The following is a 6,544-nucleotide window of genomic DNA, read 5'->3' on the forward strand; positions in this document are numbered from 1 at the left end:
GTTCATAAATGGATTAAACCTTTTGATGAAGGTGAGAGTTGGGGAATAAGCTGGAGACCCTTGACAATCCAGTCAATCTTACGGTTTCATATGGTGTCGGGGTACCTTAGGACAGGAATAATGAGAGGTGGGAGGGCATCTTAGAATAGGGACTGGCAGAGTTGGGAGGAGGCCCAAGAACAGGAACAGTAAGGAGGAGGAGGAGGGTCTGAGAACAGGGATAGGCAGGAATGGGAGGGACCCTAAAACAAGAACAGTAAGAGGTGGGAGGGGCCTAAGAACAGGGACTGGCATAGTTGGGAGGAGGCCCTGAAATAAGAATGATGATTGGGAGTAGGGGTCTTAGAACAGGAACGGTGAGAGGTGGGAAGGGAGTCTTAGAGCAGGAACTGGCAAAGTTGGAAGGGGACCCAAGAATAGGAACAGTGATTGGGGGGGAGGGATTTTTAGAACAGGAACAGTAACACATAGGAGGGAGTCAGAACGGGAACATTGAGAAGTGAGAAGGGGCTCTTAGAACAGGGACTGGCAGAGTTGGGAGGAGGCCCAAGAACAGGAACAGTGAGTGGGGGAGAAGGGGTCTTAGAACAGGAACAGTGAAAGGTGGGAAGGGGCTCTTAGAACAGGGACTGGCAGAGCTGGAAGGAGACTTTTGTCATCCTACTTCTAAAGGAATCTTCATTTCAAGACTAATCTCCGATTTTGGCTCAAAAGAGCCCATCCACATTTAGGGGAGTCTCAGGACCCAGGAACCAGTCAGCAGGTAGACATGGCAGGTTTCCAAATATTCCAAAGCTGCTGAGAGCATCTTCCTTCAAAGGAAGTCGGCCCTGGGGCCCAAGGGCCTCAATAAGCAGCTCAATGGGATATAATCAGGCACAGAAAGATTAGAGAGTGAAAATCCTGCCTGTCCCTGATACCTTGTCAAGACTCAGCTAAAAGCCAGGCGCCAAGGATGCCCAAAACACTGCAGAGCTGAGGCAACTTCAGCTCCCAGAATCCCTCAGGATGTCAGAATTGACGTTGGGCCTCGGGGTGGGGGGAGCTATCTGGCCCTGCCCAAGTGCCCTGGGGTGTCCTTGTCTCTCGAATGAAGGGGCAGGACTAGGACAGGGTTCCTCCTGCTCTTGGGGGTCAGACCTTCTTTACACGTCTAAATGATGAAAGACCCCAAAGAGCTTTTATTGGGGGTTATTTTTTTCAAATTTACTGTATTAGAAATTAAAACTGAAATAATTGTAAAATCCGTGTTTATTTCATAAAATAACACCAGCAAACCTTTTGCATGTTCACACAAATAACATTTTTATTTTAAAAAATGACTTTTCCAAAACAAAAAATCAGTGAGAAGTGTGGTATTGTTTTCCGTATTTTTGCAAAGCTCTTTAATGTGTGGCTTAATAAGGGACAGCTGGATTCCTCTCTCTGTTTCTGCACTCAATCTGTTGCGTTATGTTGTTTTGGTTGAAATATCTGAAGAAAATCTGGAGTCACACAGATATGTGGTTGGAAAAGGGCAGAGTAGATTTCGGTAGGTAAATAATGTCTTAGTATGATTATGAAAATGGCTTTGACCTTGAAGATCCCTGGAGATGGTCTGCGGCGGGGGGGGGGGGGGGGGGGGGGGGGGGGGGGGGGGGGGGGGGGGGGGGGGGGGGGGGGGGGGGGGGGGGGGGGCCAGATCAGACTTTGAGAACTGTTGGACGAGGGGATGCTTTCTTTTTGACTGTAGTTTATCCCCAGGGCTCAGCACGGAGCCTAGCATATATTAAGCGCTTAATAAATGTTGACTCTCTTGGAAGAGTCTTCCCAGCTCTGACATTTTGTTTTACGGTTCCCTCCCACTTCTAACCTTCAAGGTTCTCACGTTTTTTCCAAGCTGTGGCTTTCCATGTTCTAAGATTCTTCTCAGCTCCCATAAAATCTACAAAAATGGTTTTGTGGGGCTGGTGGAGCCTCCATCGCTGGGAGTTTGAAGGGGGCCGAGCTAAGCTAGGGTTATAGTTCTTTCCACTCCCCGCCTCCTACCTGTCACTATTCTTGGTTGTACCTTCTGGTGTCAGGCAGACCAAGGCTAATCCCTCTCCCTGAAAGGCAGCAGCCTTTCAAATAGTCAGTGTTCTCCTGTGTTTCTGTGTTTCCCCCCTCCCACAAGTCTCCTCTCCAGGGCAGACGGTAGACATCCCCCAGAGCCTGCCCTGAGTTCTCCCACACTGCGGTCGTCCCGATCTCTCACCTTCCTGGTCAGCCCCCTCTGCACCTTTCCGAGCCCATTCATGTCCTATCTGTGTCTGCTCATCCACTCTGACAGTAGGGACCCTCCAAAGCCTCCCAGACAGGCAGGGCTAGGCTGGGCGATCCCCCCTCCCTGCTTCTCCAGGCATTTATTCCTCCGTTGTCTATCACCATGGCATCGAGGCAGTGAGACAGATGGCTCCCCGGAGGATTGCAGGAACAGCATGAAACAGATTATCCATATCTCCCCGAGACATGTGCCGTCATCTATCATTGTGAGGGACCAACAATAAATATCCCTGTGGCTCCCTCCACCCCCCGGCCCCAACGGGAGCCAGAAAAAAAGAATCCTTTTTCTTCATCGATCATCCCTTACTTATTGTGTCCCGTACCCCACCCAGCCAGGCTTTCCTTCCACTTAGAGTTGGAGAGCTCTGGAACTGGAAGGTGGCCAGACCTGTTGTGGAGGGTGAGGATGAGTGAGAAATTGACCCACTCTTCAATAATGATGACAGACGATCATGGATGGAGGATGTGTGGATACAGCTGGCAAAGCACTAACTATACCAGGCGAGCCTCCCAACAGCCCCGGGAGAGAGGAGCTATAGCCCCCCCCCCCCTTACAGATATAGAAACAGAGGCTCAGAGAACAAGTGCAGATCATTTGCCAAGGCTTACACGGCTAGTTCGTGCCCAAGGTGATTTTTGTTTGGTTGATATTTTTCTAAATCTTTATGAATAATTTTTGCTTTGATGTCACCTTTATTTCCAAATAGATCTCTTCCCTTACTCCCACCGGAAGAAAAAAAAAAGTCCAGCAAAGCTATCAATTATGTTCGACAAGCGTGTGCAGCGTACCACACCCATAGACCCCCACCTTTGCCAAGAGGGAAAGGAGGCATATTTCCTCATCTTTTTCTTTAGGACTAAGCTTGGTCATCATAATCAAACAGAAATTAAAACAAATAACATTAATAACAAGATTAATAACAATAATAAATAATAATAATAATAATTAATAACAATAACATCTCCAAAGTGTTTTAAGGTTTGCAAAGCACACACACTATATATATATATATATATATATATAATCTGATCCTCACAAAAACCCTCTGAAGGACGTCTTATTATAACCCCCATTTTACAATGAGAAAATTAAGGCTAAGATTTAAAGCTGAAAGGGATATCCTATCTAAATTCATTTTACAGATGAGGAAACTGAGGTCTAGGAATTTCAAGTGACTTCCCAGTAGATTATATCTCTAGAGCTGAAAGGGAACCTCAGAGACCATTTAATCCACTCCCTTGATTTACAGATGAGGAAACTGAGGCACAAAGAGGTTAAATGATTTATCCAGGATCTTACAGCTACTTTAATGATATTTCTCAGAATAGAGGGGTGATTATAATGGCAAACCCATCCAAGTATTGAGTCAGTCATGAGATAAGGGGCCAATAGGAGGAGCAGCTGAATCACCCTGATCATACACCAAACTCTTAATACTGCTGTACTTGTCTTTGTTCTCCTTGGGGGATATATGCAGAATAATGAGATCAGAGGTGGGATCTGAAGACAGATGTTTCGAATGCCAGTCCACCGAACCACACTGGCTTCTCCTTTCAAAGTCTGAAGAGGAAGTAAGGAGTTGACTTGTAGCAAGTACCCATGAGCTCTAGATGGGCAACGGTTTGAGTCTGGGGCTTTAGGACCAACTCTTCTCTCCCAGGTTGTGCCTCATTCCTTTCTACCTTCCCGTCCATCCTACACCGTCTGAAATGTTTTCCCAACCAAGGGTTTCATAATTCCACATTGGCCAAGTGTGCCGGTCTTGAGCCCCCGGACAGCAAACAAATTCCCCTGATGTTTCACAATAGTGGAACTGGACCCTTGTCTCAGGAGGCAGCAGCATGACTGTTAGTCTAAGAGCCAGCATCCGAAATCTGCCAGGCTCGTGATTCCAATCGGCTCCTTTCCCAGCTTTGCTGACACGTCCCCGCACATGGAGAGACTCTTGTTTGTAATCAGTGAGAAAATAGCCAGGGAGCCCATCACAACTGGGCCCCGTGAAGAGCCCTTCTGGAGTCCAGCTGTCGGCCCAGCCTAGCTGTGATGGGCAAGCAGGGGCATTTCCCCTCCGGGTCACCTCCTCGGATCTTCATCCAAGGTGTCCAGAGCCCCTTCAAGAAATCAGTTGTCTCATACAGAAAGCAGCAATTAAGCATCCGAGGAGCTGTCCACGGCTGCAGGTCAGGCAGATTCACGGAATCACGGAGTTGAAAGACACCTTAAAAATCAGCCAGTCTATGTTCCTCACTTTATATATGAAAACAATGAAACGCAGGAAAATGAATTGACTGGCCCAGGGCCACACAACTGGAACTTGAACTCAGCCCTCCTGATTCTACATTTATGATTTTCTCACAGTCCTCTGGTCTCATACAACTCTTTGGCTGTTTCTAGCCCCTTATCCCCGATTCCTCACTTGGAGTCTTCATGGAGGCTCAGACATAGACTCAGGAAACCCCTTCCTCTCCCTATTTACCTGTTGAATTCCTTGTCCTCCTTATTGTCCAACTCACGTGCTACCTCTCCAGGAAAATTTTCCCATTTGTTTCTTCACTGGCAATTATGCTTTCTCTCTTGGTCTTCTCAGTGAGCTTTTGCTTTTCCTACCTCTAATTCACTTATCATGTCTATCCAAAAAGTGTTTATTAAGCAACTACTACTTTCTGGCTGTAGGGGATACAAAGACAAAAATGAAATCGCTCCTCAGTAATGAACAAAACCAGCTACACCCAGCGAAAGAACGCTGGGAAATGAGTGTGGCCCACAACATAGCATTTCCACTCTTTCTGTTGTTGTCTGCTTGCTTTTTTGTTTTTCTTCCCAGGTTATTTTTACCTTCTTTCTAAATCCGATTTTTCTTGTGCAGCAAGAGAACTGTAGAAATATGTATACATATATTGGATTTAACATATATTTTAACATATTTAACATGTATGGGACTACCTGCCATTTAGAGGAGGGAGTGGAGGGAAGGGGGGGAAAAGGAGGGGGAAAACAGGGAGAAAAAACCCAGTTTTTATAAGGGTCAATTTTGAAAAATTACCCATGCATATGTTTTGTCAATAAAAAGCCATTTAAAAAAAGAATGAAATAGCTCCTGCCCTCAAGAAATTTTATTTTATTATAAACCAAACAGGATGCTAGGGATAGGGGATCCAATTACAAAAATAAAGCATTCCTTGCCCCCAAAGAGCTTATATTTTATTTAATATAGAAGTACCTACACGATAGCTTCATTTTATTTGTATATAAATGTATATTCAAAATTCCAGTCTCTAATAATATGACAAAATCGTTTTCTCTATTACCTTCTTATTTTCCTACTAAATTTTAAGCTCAGTGCTTTTAAATGCTCTTAAGCACAGTGCTCCCCACATGGTAGATGCTAAATGAGTTTATTTGTTTGAATGAATAAATGACTAAGGGTCCCAAAACAAGGAAGATCATTTCAGGGTTCATTGGTTACCACGTGCGATTCCAGTTCTTCATACTCAGGCCTGTGAAGCTATCTCATGATTCCGTTATTCCCACCCACTCATTGGCCCACCCATCCTTCCTGGAAAATCCATATGATATCCTGAATGTGAATATTCTAGCACAACATGGGGAATAGATTTTGGGTGGAGAGGAAAAAATTTTTAGTGAAAAGGGGAAATCAGCAGGTAGTTAGGCAGAGCTCAGTAGGAACTTGGCCCCGGCCTATTCCTTTGATGGGACAAACAACTCCACATAACGATTTTCAAGAATCTGGATTGATTCAAGAAGAATCTTAGGCAAGTGACTTCCTCTTATGTAGCTCCAGCTTCCTCATCCATCAAAGGAGGGGGCTGGGTGGAACACCATGCGTGAGGTTCCTCCCAGCTCAGAGAATTGTGTAAGAGCAGACTCTCCGTGACCGGAGGTCAGATCCCTACTGCTCTTCTTCCCTCCCTCATCTGATGCTGGGAACTACAAGATTAAGAATAGTCACTCTCTCCCTCTCTGTGGACCTCTGCCTCCTTCTCTCTCAAGAAATTAGATTGAATGATCTTTAAGATTCCTTCCAGCCTAATGGCCCATGTTTTTAAAGGGACTCTTCTATCATCACCGGTAATAAAGGGGTTCTGTATTATTCTAATTTTATCCTTGAAGCTTTCTTCATAGTACATAAATCCCAGAATTTTGGACCAGGAAGAAACTTCTGAGGCTGCTGGTATCATTGGAAGGTGACCCAAGCCCAAGAAGAGCCATGAGATGTCT

Source organism: Sarcophilus harrisii, chromosome 5 (genome assembly GCF_902635505.1).
Source record: "Sarcophilus harrisii chromosome 5, mSarHar1.11, whole genome shotgun sequence".
Taxonomy (NCBI): Eukaryota; Metazoa; Chordata; class Mammalia; order Dasyuromorphia; family Dasyuridae; genus Sarcophilus; species Sarcophilus harrisii.